The sequence below is a fragment of the Carassius gibelio genome, chromosome A11, assembly GCF_023724105.1.
Source record: "Carassius gibelio isolate Cgi1373 ecotype wild population from Czech Republic chromosome A11, carGib1.2-hapl.c, whole genome shotgun sequence".
In the NCBI taxonomy this organism is placed as follows: domain Eukaryota; kingdom Metazoa; phylum Chordata; class Actinopteri; order Cypriniformes; family Cyprinidae; genus Carassius; species Carassius gibelio.
The window spans coordinates 1,815,099-1,828,963 of NC_068381.1; the positions used below are offsets into that span (position 1 = coordinate 1,815,099).

General features: G+C 37.4%; 1 protein-coding gene across 3 annotated transcripts in view; it reads right to left on the minus strand.

Moving 5' to 3' along the window:
* LOC128021978 (E3 ubiquitin-protein ligase TRIM39-like) overlaps nucleotides 1–13,865 on the minus strand; it is a 244,745-nt gene that overhangs the window by 38,167 nt on the left and 192,713 nt on the right. The gene's annotated exons all lie outside the window — the stretch shown is intronic.

Consider the following 13,865-nt stretch of genomic DNA (forward strand, 5'->3'; position numbering starts at 1 on the left):
ATGATATTTACCACTTCATAAAATTTTGCTTTGTAGAAAACCTTTCTTAAAAACGAATTTCGTTTTGTACAAATTTTATCTTAATTTTAATAAATGTTTCATCAACCAATTGCATGTATTTTAATAAATAAAAAGCAAGTAAAGCAGACAATGATAACCGTGACATGGAAGCACCAGCGCGCCGCTTGCACTGCACTGCACTGTGAACTAGAGCGCATCTCATCGTAAATAAAACTCAGCATCATACTTTAGCATTAAATATCTTTGCTGCATCCTTTCTAGAACAGACAATGGCTTTTTTTTTGCGGCTCGCATCAGCAAAGCATTGCATCGCCATAGACCGCAAAACAAGCAGCGGATGGCGGGCGGGTGCGGCTTTGAAATTTGCTCTATGATTTCCATGAAGCAAAAAACGAGGACGGAATCTCGAAATCCAGTCATGAAAATGAAACTTGCATTTTAATATGGACAGTCATGGAATTTGCCAAAGTTAGCATAAAATAATCAAATCAAATCTCCATATGGACCAGTATCTGTAAATGTTAAGCCGCAAAAGTTGTTTAAAATATAAATCCGTGTTCTGTGCGTCTCTGTGTGAATTAATGAATGGCAGAGACGTGCAGGTTTGTTTACTACATAGACTGAAGCGCATGACGCTTGCATTAATTTCAGCATCTGAGCTTCAGAGTTCTCTCTCCTTCAAGCGATCTGAACTTTTCAGCTCATCTCAATGGACGCACAGCGCACCTGTATTTGATGCTCTGTTAACTCTTTGTGAAGGCGCACGACTCACCGTCGCTTTACTGATAGCGCTGTTTTTCACACATGCAAAGAGAGAGAGAGCGAGAGTCTTACCACGCTTAAACAACACGCTATATGTAAACTATTCTTTGTTGTCTTCTCCTGTCAAAATAATGGATTAAATTTAGAAATATTCATATTCATTTTCGAACAAGCAGAAGACATACCAGTTTCTCCGGTAGTGGGCGGAGCTAATGGGCAAATGGCAATGCCTTTTTTTTGCGGCTCGCATCAGCAAAGCATTGCATCGCCATAGACCCCAAAACAATCAGCGGATGGCGGGCGGGTGCGGCTTTGAAATTTGCTCAAAAAACGTTGGCGCGAATGATGAGTTTTGTGACAGATCTCCTTAATAAACGGAGGTCTGAAATGTCTGCCCCTTTACCGATCAGAGCGCGCGCTGACACGGAGTTAACCCGCTATCTCCAAGAACAACCAATTGACTTGGAGCCCCCCCCGACGGTTATGTTATGAACCGTCACATTTGACTCACGTCATAACCGTCATCACCAATTCTGAAACCGGCACACCCCTATGTGGTATGTACTGAAACTGTATATATTTGCTTAGCGGTTTTGGAAAATGACTAAGTTCCACTTTGTCGTCTTTTTTTTTTTTTTTTTTTAAGCTGTACATGTGGAAAGTGCAGTTTGATAACAACATCGCATGTTGTTTACTTGATGTGCTTACACGCCGATAGCTAAGTTAATAACACAGAGATATTTGAAGCAGTTTTACTCACCGCCTGTGGTTCCAACACACGATCGTGACCCTTTTTCGTTGGGATTGCATCATCCTTAAGAAATAAACTATGTGCAAATCCAGCGTCAAACTGGGCCTTGTTTGTAAAACAAGCATCTTCGAAATGCAGGGAACAAACACAAACACTTGCACAACTCCTTTGATGCTCTGTAAAAATAAACTCCATCCACCACTGTTCCCTTAATGCTGTTTCTCTTTTGGTAATCTGTGCAGGGTTGTCTTGCCCTGGCAACCAAAAACACACTCCTTTTGTGACATTTCGCGACGCTCTCGCTCTGATCAGTGATTGTCTGTGCACAGCCTCTCTCAGTGCTCTGCTATACGGGAGCGCGCGCTCTTCCGGCAGACGCCCCTTAGCACCCATATAAGGAAATTCCGCTCCATCTAACGTCACACAGAGCCATACTCGAAAAAAACTTTCGGAAACTTGTGACAAACCTGAAGGAGTATTTTTGGAACAGAAATACTCCTTCAAAGGTACAACTTAATTTTTTAAACTTTGTCCATGTTTAGCATGGGAATCCAACTCTTTAACAGTGTAAAAACTCAGTATGCATGAAATAGCATTTCACCCCCCCTTTAAAAAGATTTTAATAAATGTGCTGTTCAAGACTGTTTTCTCCTCTTTTCATCAGTTTATTTGCCTTTTTTTAGATACTGTTCGACTTTCTCCATCACATTTTAAAGAGTCTGTCACATATTTGACCATCAGCTTCACGATAGGAATGGCTCTGGTAATCTTATCACACTTCTGGAGGGTTGTACTTGCTAGTTTTGGTTATTGAGGGTTATATCCCCGAAAGGGCAGGACTTTCAGTTCCCTAAATGACTTTAACCCTGAGCACCAGTTAAAAATATTACTCTGAGGTATTTAGAGGACAAAAATGTCAGTATCAAAAAGAGCTTTCATTAAAAATCTGAAGTTTTGAAGCACAGAAATAAGTTTGGACTCATTTTAATGAAGAACCTTAGGGAAAAAAAGTTAAAGTGAAACAGAAATGTTATAGAGGTTTTAGCTTATGAAAACATTTTTATACCAAAAACATTTTATAAAACATGTTAAACTAATATCTTAAACTGATATCTTTAAAAAATGAGCTTTCAGGATTTGTTTAGGTGCAGTTCCTAACTTTGTCCATTAGATGTCAGCAAAGCACAAGACTATTTTTTGTCATATTAGTGAATTGATTAATGGTTGTGGAGTAATTAAATGCACAATGTCTATTACAATAACACACACAGTGTATGTAATGTGTGTGTGTACACTATATATATGTATATCATAACAAACCATACATCAATGGAAATGTGATTTATTCAGCTTTCAGATGATGTATAGATCTCAATTTGGACTTGTCTTTTGCTCCAGGGTTACATTTGCATTTTCTTTTCAGCCTGAGAGAACTCTGAAAAGGACAACAAATGACAATAATTATTGTAACATGGAGTCAGAGACGTTTGGATCCATTTGCAGTATTTTATTCGAATGTTCAGACAGGCAGTAATCAGCAAACAGTGTCAAGTATGTAATGGGATCTCCAGAAACAGAAACAATATCAGACAGAGAATCACGGGCGGTATACACAATCCACGGTAATACACGGAAAGAACAGACACAGGGAAACCGCTTGGAAATGTCAGACGGGGCTAAACAAGACTTCACAATGTGTGAGAATCCAAACACAGTATATAAAGAGGAGAGGTAATGGGGAACACCTGGTGGTGATTAACCTAAAGCAAAGGATTATGGGAAATGAGGTTCAAGGGCAGTCCAGCTGACAACCGTGACTTTGTGTCCATGATAAGGCAGGTAGAAAGTTCACACATGGCCTTCATAGCCGTCACAGGACAGACAGTGAGTTCACAGACGGGTGAAACTGACACCTCTGGAGGTTCTTCTGCAGTTTCAGCTGACACCTCTGGAAACACAGTAGGTGCCGCTGTCTCAGGAGTCTCTGTCGTGGTATATGCAGCACAAACACTTCATAAAGCCATCCCCAATGTGGGAAGCACTACAGACAGGGGAAAAAAGTTCAGGAACAGGAGGGCTAGAGTCAATCAGTTTCGGGATAGTGACGAGACTCTGGACGGTCAGCTGGGACACGTCTAGTCTGATGTTCAGAAGGAGGTGGACATCATCAGTCAGGTGCTGCATCAGTATCAGTTGTATTCACCGGATGCTCTCCATTTTATTATGTGTGATTTTAACAAATGTTCTCTGGAGGGAGTTTTACATTTCCAGCAATATATTGACTGTCCTACAGCCATCAGAAAATACTTGACTTATGTTATGGGTCGATACCAGATGCATATAGATCCTTTTCCAGAGCCCAAATGGTTGTGCAGACCATAATGTAGTCTCTTTGCAACCATTATCCAGTGTTGTTTGTTTGTATTTTTTTTTTTTTTTTAAATATAAGTAATATAATGTTGTTGTTTTTTAGAAAAATATGGGTTTTGAACAACTTTGTAAACCAGCGAGCACTGGTAATCGCCTTCAGACACAGTTATGATCGCAGCTCCATATGTTTCGCTGTGGTTATATTTAAGATGCTGTAGATAAGGACCAGTTTAATAGTTTAAGTGGAAAGAATAAAAAAAGATGCAGCAGTTTAAGAGATATCATCAGCTGAAGGACAACAGAAACGTCAAAGAGCTCATTTGTGGTCTGATGTGCACATGTCTGTGAGCTACTTTCAGTCTGACAAATAGTCCAACAGTGAACTGACTGAAGGAATTAAAGTACAGAATCATATTTCACTTCACTGTTCATAATAAAGGCAATCAAAGTTATTTTAACTAAACATTGCAGAAATATTAGGCTACTTGTTTGCACAGTGTGTATTTGACTCTTAACCAATCATCTTCCTTTGCAGGTTTGGTCATATCTTCCTTTCTATAACCTTCGAATGCATCAGAACAAGCCACACTGACATGTTTCTAGCAATGACTAACAATAATGAAGATTAAAAAGGACAGTGGTGTGAAGAAGTGTTCCTGATTTCTTATTTTTTTGCATGTTTGCCACACTTTAATGTTTCAGATCATCAAACAAATGTAAATATAAGTCAAAGACAACACGAGTAAAACACCATGAAGCTTTTAATTGAAGGTTTTTATTATTAAGCGGAAAAAAACCCAAACTACATGGTCCTGTGTGAAGAAGTGTTTGCTCCTCTGTTAAAACTGTGGTTTATCACACCTGAGTTCAGTTTCTCTGGCCACACTCAGACCTGATTACTGTCACACCTGTTCACAATCAACAAATCTCTGAAATAGGATCTGCCTGACAAAGTGAAGTACACCAAAAGATGCTCAAAAGCTAGAAATCATGCCTAGAGCCAAAGAAATTCAGAAACAAATGAGAAAGAAAGTAATTGAGATCTATCAGTCTGTAAAAGGTTATAAAGCCATTTCTAAAGATTTGGGACTCCAGCGAACCACAGTGAGAGCCATTATTCACAAATGGAGCTGCTCCACTGCAGCGACTTAAACTGTAATGATGCGCTTTGCTGTAATAATGCAGGGAACTACTCGTTATAAATCTCCTGTCATATTTTCCACTAATAGTGAAAAGTCGCGTTTTATACTTTTTTATTTTTTATCTGAAACGTGCTGCGATTAATATTCCAATGCCACTCAAATAATGCAGAAACACTCAAGCAAGCAAAACACTCGCAAAGAGAATGAGAGGAACAGTATTAATGTACTGCCGAGCGCATTACACACAAGTTTATCTCGTAAATATTAATTTACTTCGCAACTGCACTCACAACTACCTACTAACTAGGGCCCGGTTCCCCAAAACGTTCTTATTGCTAAGTAGTTCTTAACCTATTCCTTAATCTCTCTCTTAATCAACTCTGCAGACCTGGTACCGGGTCCAAAAATAGCATGCAAGATGTTCCTGTTTCATTTGCAAAGCCTTCCTTATATGGTATCAGCCCATATATGGGTTCATTTGAAAGCTTAGTGTTTTCTTTACAAAGAATACCATTAATTGGGGTTTTATCATACATAAAGTAGTCAAATTAAGCTAAGAAATATATCCCCCCCGACCACAAATTTCCGTCTAACGATTGCGAATAATTTTTCATAAGATTGTGTATTTAAAATATTTTTCACAAAACAGTCAAGTCATATATCACAAGAAAGCTCTCATTCTCAGGAATCATTTTATTGTGTGACAATCACAGATCGAATGATCTTCAACAGAATCGCGATGTAAAATTTCTCACCTCATTGCAAATTATTATTTATACATTTTAGCACCGCTTCAGTCAGCCGCAAACAGCCACACATACCTATATACTTGATATAATCTTTTAGATTAGAATCTCTTCTTTCAAACAAGACCATTTTTACGTTTCTGCGTGCTTCCATTGCTGAGATATAAAGTGTTTTGTACAAGTGCGCACAAAGGGCTGTGAGAAGAGACGCACAGAGAAGCGCTCACTAACTCATATGATAAGACTAAGCGGCTTTCTTCAGCTATATCTATCAGATCTCTTTTGTGAAGCCCTATTGGTCCTTATAGCTGTCATTCACAAGCTGTGTCCTCCACTCAGAGGTGCTAAAATCAACACCAAGGCGCAACAGCGGGGGGAGGGAGTGGACAGTGACTGCCCAGTCCCTCTTCCGCCAGCGAAGCGCTGGCCGATGGGAAATTGTGTTTTTGGCTGCTTCTAAACAAAGAAACACGCGAGGAAAAACTACAAGCGGACGAATCGCCGGGTTAACAATGCATAATAATCACAATATAAGTTATGGATGACCACCGTCGCCGTGGAGAGGTCAGGACGCGCATCTGGTAAGCCTATACGCGTGCTACTTGCTTTTATATATTTGATTCTTTATTTTGAAGCGTGGAAGCTCCGCTAACAATAGGGCTTGGGCGCCAAGTTGCATTCTGGGACGTGGCGTCCATGTTGCCAGCTTCGCGAATGTAAACATACAGCCAGTTGAACGAGAAGAGCAGAGTTGGTAGAAAGAAAAAAAGATGTCAAAATCGCGAAAAGGTTGTGGGATTTATAGGGACACGCTAAATAGGGATGCCAGGGACCGGTATGTGGACAAAATCGGCTCTATTAACGGTTTGGATCCATTTGAAATTCCCTACAAATAGTGGAGTACCGACGGAGACTTTTTGCCGCACGTTTGCATTACAGATATCTTCGGCTACCTTGTTTGTTTTGTGAGCGTCTACACTTCAGAATAGTTCCGAAGCTACAAGTCAAGTCTCATGTACAGTTCACAAATGGATGGGTTCAGGATCTGCAAATCATAGAAACGGAACAGCGGCAAAACAGTATACAGTAATCCAGTAAGGTGCGCTCTAACGTTACCTAGCTGCTTGTTTAGTAACCGTTAGTGCTAACAACCATTCACACATGGACTTTTAACAATGTGTTTCAAAAGTGTAGTTAGTAGCTGTCCACCCTCCCGTTTTTCCGGGGTTCTCACGTATTTGAGCTGTTTTCCCGCTGTCTTCCCGTTTTAGTATTTTCCTGTAAAATATCCCATTAGCCCCTCCATCAGACCTGTCAAGTCTCTGTGTTGTTGTCCTGTTGCTACTCCTTGTCCTTCCAGCAAAACAGATGTTTTCAAAGCATCGTTTTGATTACTTGAAAGCAACCTTAGCGTGATGTTGGGCTTTTTAAGATAGCGTTGTTGTTGTGAGAGCACGATTTCACGTCAATCTGTAACTAAAGTCACGAATTTTTGCTGTCAGCAGAGGGATGGCAACAAAAAGATGAACGTTGAAATTTTTCGTATTTTGGATGAGTAACTCGAGAAATTTCCCTTATTTTCAATGTTGACTTAAGCTATATAAATGAATATTCAGATGTTATGGTCTCCGTAGTTGCGCCTCCAAGCAGGAAAGTGGTGTAAAGTTAATCCATTCTCATTTTATTTTCCCCATGGCGATTATGTGTTGCGCTATTACACCCCACAATACAGCAATGGTTGAAAATGGTTAAAATAGATTTTTAATGGATCAAATTAAGACACGGATGAGAGGGAGTATGTCTAAACACTGCGCAGTAGTCCGAATGGCAGTAAAAGAGGCTGTCAACGTGGCGGCCACGCCAAGTAAAGACGTCACGACGCCCAAGCCCTATTGCAAAGCCTTAAGCTCTCTCGGCCACCGTATTTACCGAAGTAGCGATATCGCGCAACCAAACGCAATCTTTCCGTTCTGATCATAGACAGTCTCGAGCCTATTATTATATTATATACTATATTATAGCTAAAATTGCAGGACAGTCAGAATTATGTGTCCTTAACTCCAAAGTTAGTTTGAGTTCTGCAAAGAAAAAAGGGACATCAATGGTTTCAATAAAATATGAATAAAATGTGAAGTAAACAGACAGGACACAACAGAAACATTACATAAAAAAAAAAAAAAAAAAAATCAGTCTCAAAAGAATTAAGTCATCTTGTCTCTGGATTTCAATATCTACAAAAACAAACATTATTTTAGCCTTAGTAAACAAAAAAAAAAAAAAAAAAAGATAACTTGATAGAATTATGAAGTCTCCTTAAACCCGTCTGTCCCTCTCTTCAGAAGAATACATCCTCCTCCTCACACAGTCTGAGACTCCTGACACAAACAGCTTCTGTGTCTTTAACTCTCAGTGCGAGGACAACGAAGACACAAGCTTGACGAGTCTGAAATATTACATGCAAAACATACTTTGAACGATTACCACTTCAACAGCTTCAAAATTATTATGCTAGTCTTTATTACATAACTCGGTTTCCTTTAGGAAACTAACGTACATTCAGTTTAACCGCGAAAAATAAGAGAACAAATTAAAATTGACAACAGGTAATTAAAATTAAAAACAGGTAAACAATAAATGATAACTTTATATTTTGAATCTTTACTTACCATAATGTCTTTCACTCGCTTCTCGCTTCTTTCATGCTGAGAAAATGGCGGCTGCTGCATTGGAAACGTACAATCCTAACATGACGTGCGTGCTCTCCTTCACGTCCACGTTCCCAGCCCAGTACCGCTGGGTTATAAGCAAGACCACTTTTCAACCCAAAACTTGGGTTAAAACAACTCAATGTCCTACACAACGGTCTCAACCCAGCATTTGGGTTGAAAAAACAACCCAGTGTTTTTTAGAGTGGGAAGTCTTTATTAATTTGAGATGTTCAATAATAGATCATCTTTGGTTAGGTAATGCAAGTTCATGATCTGATTCGTGAACAGATGATTCTTTTGAGTCAATCTTTTAAAATAATAATTTATTTAGTTTAACGAAATCAATGTGGAAACCAATGGCTCAGAAATTGGACAGATCTGAGGTGCAGGGCTCAGTCGCTAGCCTGACGTCCTGGTGCTATTGTGTTTTCCAGTCGGGCTCCAAAGTGTATCACCGCTCTGCCCGACAGGCTATCGTGAATAGTGATGTAAAATTCCTAACTTGATTCGCGTTGTTCACTCGCTTGAAGGGGCGAAACGGATCGTAGTTGATCATTTGCACTTGTTTCTAAATCTTGCCGATTCAAACGTTTTAAACCATTCGCACGTTCGAAGCTTTCGCGCATTCATTCAAGTAGGCTACGCGCTGAGAGCAGTGTTACAGACAATGCGCTTAAATAGATTTGATTCATCTTTCGCGAATCCAAGCTTATAAATGAACACATACACACAACATTTTCTCAAAATAATTGTCTCTGCAAGTATTCTCGTAAACGCAGTCTGTTATGTCTGAAGTGAACCTATACAGTGGAGAAAGAAATATCCTATGCATTGGATACATGCACTCGGTCTTAAAGGGTCAGCAGCCTTTAAATACCTGCTGTTCCATTACTGGCACCTGCTGTCAGAGAGTGACATTTGCATCTCATTCACAAAGGCAAAATGGGACCATTCTGTTTTTACTTATTTTTTTTAATTATTATTTAGTATCTTTTTTTTAATACTAATTCAAATGGTTTCCTCTTATTTAAAATAGAGCACAAACAATTTATAGAAAGAAAGAAAGAAATATGCAGCATTTTGTCTTTTGTCTAATATTAAAAGGACACACTTTCATTTATAATTTGTCTTAAATCTCATTTTGTAAAAAACAAATAAATATATAAATAAATTGTAAGAAAATTGTATGGTGTAATTTGTATTGTGAATTTTATCGCATCAGAAGTTTATTGTGAATCGTTACATCCAGATATGCTACTAGTTTTTGTTTATCATGCTGATTTGTCCATAGGAAGGTCCAGCCAATGTCTTTATTTTATTTCGGGTAAGTTACATTTTTGGCTACCAAAACTTAAAGAATGCCTGCCCAAAAGGCTACCAGGGATATTGAAACTTTGTGAGACCTGAGGTGTGTTTCCCAAAAGCATAGTTAATAACGACATTGCTTGTGACCGTGGGAAACGAGCCCTGCCAATTTTGACTCAGTGATTCTTTTGTGACTCTTTTTCATTTAAAGTTTGGTCCATTCATTAAACAAATCTATTGTATAACTTGGACAACTGTGGCAGTTGTTTTGGGTACTTTTATTATGTGTTTGGTGTGTCTGGATTCGTTTTAAAGCTTGGAATGCATCATGAAATGGCTTGGAATCCCATTCATTGTATTCAAATTGAATTTATATTGATTGGAAGATTTAAATGACATAAAAAAATGTTGTTCATAGAAATTATGTGGAAAATTGATGTTCTTAAAAATAAAATGCAAAGAAAACACATCTTATGGCTGCTAGATGTCAGAAAGCATGACATCAAATTAATATGTTTCTTTGTGTTACAAAGCTTAAGTATTTCGAAGTATTCTAAAGTATTTAGATTAAGTTACTAAACCTGAGTAATCTAATGAAATACATTACTGCTTGCTTTTTAAAGCTTGTATTTTGTAATTTGTAGTGAAATACATTTAAAAGTAACCTTCCCAGCTCTGTATATATATATATATACAAGCTTAATTTGACATGGAGAATATTAGATGCGTTGGTGGTGGTAAAATAATTTCTTACATTTAAACTGTGCCTGAACATGATGGCTTTGTTTTACCTTTAAAATATAATTTACAGTTTATTTTAATACATATAAAACATTTAAAGGTGTGTATTATGGTTGACACCTAGATGAACAGTTTACAGTTGTTTTTATGACTGTCTTTCTCAAATGCTATTGACGTTAGAAAAGTGTATAACAATATAGCATGTAACTTTAGAGACGGTCCCTAAATTTGCGAATATTCCTCGTCCAACTTCAAGCTTTACTTTATGCCAGTTTTTTTTATCGTCTTTCGATTTCTTTTCTTTTATGATCATTTGCATTCCGCGCAAACATGTGATTCGAGCAGTCGCGAGCGCAAATGGGGGAATGTTGCATCGGTTCAGCCTAGAAACTTTGGATAAAATCGTATGATAAATGTAAATGTAATAATTAAAATTTCCACCGTTAGTGGAATCAGTCTCAAAAGAATTAAGTCATCTTGTCTCTGGATTTCAATATCTACAAAAACAAACATTATTTTAGCCTTAGTAAACAAAAAAAAAAAAAAAAAAAGATAACTTGATAGAATTATGAAGTCTCCTTAAACCCGTCTGTCCCTCTCTTCAGAAGAATACATCCTCCTCCTCACACAGTCTGAGACTCCTGACACAAACAGCTTCTGTGTCTTTAACTCTCAGTGCGAGGACAACGAAGACACAAGCTTGACGAGTCTGAAATATTACATGCAAAACATACTTTGAACGATTACCACTTCAACAGCTTCAAAATTATTATGCTAGTCTTTATTACATAACTCGGTTTCCTTTAGGAAACTAACGTACATTCAGTTTAACCGCGAAAAATAAGAGAACAAATTAAAATTGACAACAGGTAATTAAAATTAAAAACAGGTAAACAATAAATGATAACTTTATATTTTGAATCTTTACTTACCATAATGTCTTTCACTCGCTTCTCGCTTCTTTCATGCTGAGAAAATGGCGGCTGCTGCATTGGAAACGTACAATCCTAACATGACGTGCGTGCTCTCCTTCACGTCCACGTTCCCAGCCCAGTACCGCTGGGTTATAAGCAAGACCACTTTTCAACCCAAACTTGGGTTAAAACAACTCAATGTCCTACACAACGGTCTCAACCCAGCATTTGGGTTGAAAAAACAACCCAGTGTTTTTTAGAGTGGGAAGTCTTTATTAATTTGAGATGTTCAATAATAGATCATCTTTGGTTAGGTAATGCAAGTTCATGATCTGATTCGTGAACAGATGATTCTTTTGAGTCAATCTTTTAAAATAATAATTTATTTAGTTTAACGAAATCAATGTGGAAACCAATGGCTCAGAAATTGGACAGATCTGAGGTGCAGGGCTCAGTCGCTAGCCTGACGTCCTGGTGCTATTGTGTTTTCCAGTCGGGCTCCAAAGTGTATCACCGCTCTGCCCGACAGGCTATCGTGAATAGTGATGTAAAATTCCTAACTTGATTCGCGTTGTTCACTCGCTTGAAGGGGCGAAACGGATCGTAGTTGATCATTTGCACTTGTTTCTAAATCTTGCCGATTCAAACGTTTTAAACCATTCGCACGTTCGAAGCTTTCGCGCATTCATTCAAGTAGGCTACGCGCTGAGAGCAGTGTTACAGACAATGCGCTTAAATAGATTTGATTCATCTTTCGCGAATCCAAGCTTATAAATGAACACATACACACAACATTTTCTCAAAATAATTGTCTCTGCAAGTATTCTCGTAAACGCAGTCTGTTATGTCTGAAGTGAACCTATACAGTGGAGAAAGAAATATCCTATGCATTGGATACATGCACTCGGTCTTAAAGGGTCAGCAGCCTTTAAATACCTGCTGTTCCATTACTGGCACCTGCTGTCAGAGAGTGACATTTGCATCTCATTCACAAAGGCAAAATGGGACCATTCTGTTTTTACTTATTTTTTTTAATTATTATTTAGTATCTTTTTTTTAATACTAATTCAAATGGTTTCCTCTTATTTAAAATAGAGCACAAACAATTTATAGAAAGAAAGAAAGAAATATGCAGCATTTTGTCTTTTGTCTAATATTAAAAGGACACACTTTCATTTATAATTTGTCTTAAATCTCATTTTGTAAAAAACAAATAAATATATAAATAAATTGTAAGAAAATTGTATGGTGTAATTTGTATTGTGAATTTTATCGCATCAGAAGTTTATTGTGAATCGTTACATCCAGATATGCTACTAGTTTTTGTTTATCATGCTGATTTGTCCATAGGAAGGTCCAGCCAATGTCTTTATTTTATTTCGGGTAAGTTACATTTTTGGCTACCAAAACTTAAAGAATGCCTGCCCAAAAGGCTACCAGGGATATTGAAACTTTGTGAGACCTGAGGTGTGTTTCCCAAAAGCATAGTTAATAACGACATTGCTTGTGACCGTGGGAAACGAGCCCTGCCAATTTTGACTCAGTGATTCTTTTGTGACTCTTTTTCATTTAAAGTTTGGTCCATTCATTAAACAAATCTATTGTATAACTTGGACAACTGTGGCAGTTGTTTTGGGTACTTTTATTATGTGTTTGGTGTGTCTGGATTCGTTTTAAAGCTTGGAATGCATCATGAAATGGCTTGGAATCCCATTCATTGTATTCAAATTGAATTTATATTGATTGGAAGATTTAAATGACATAAAAAAATGTTGTTCATAGAAATTATGTGGAAAATTGATGTTCTTAAAAATAAAATGCAAAGAAAACACATCTTATGGCTGCTAGATGTCAGAAAGCATGACATCAAATTAATATGTTTCTTTGTGTTACAAAGCTTAAGTATTTCGAAGTATTCTAAAGTATTTAGATTAAGTTACTAAACCTGAGTAATCTAATGAAATACATTACTGCTTGCTTTTTAAAGCTTGTATTTTGTAATTTGTAGTGAAATACATTTAAAAGTAACCTTCCCAGCTCTGTATATATATATATATATACAAGCTTAATTTGACATGGAGAATATTAGATGCGTTGGTGGTGGTAAAATAATTTCTTACATTTAAACTGTGCCTGAACATGATGGCTTTGTTTTACCTTTAAAATATAATTTACAGTTTATTTTAATACATATAAAACATTTAAAGGTGTGTATTATGGTTGACACCTAGATGAACAGTTTACAGTTGTTTTTATGACTGTCTTTCTCAAATGCTATTGACGTTAGAAAAGTGTATAACAATATAGCATGTAACTTTAGAGACGGTCCCTAAATTTGCGAATATTCCTCGTCCAACTTCAAGCTTTACTTTATGCCAGTTTTTTTTATCGTCTTTCGATTTCTT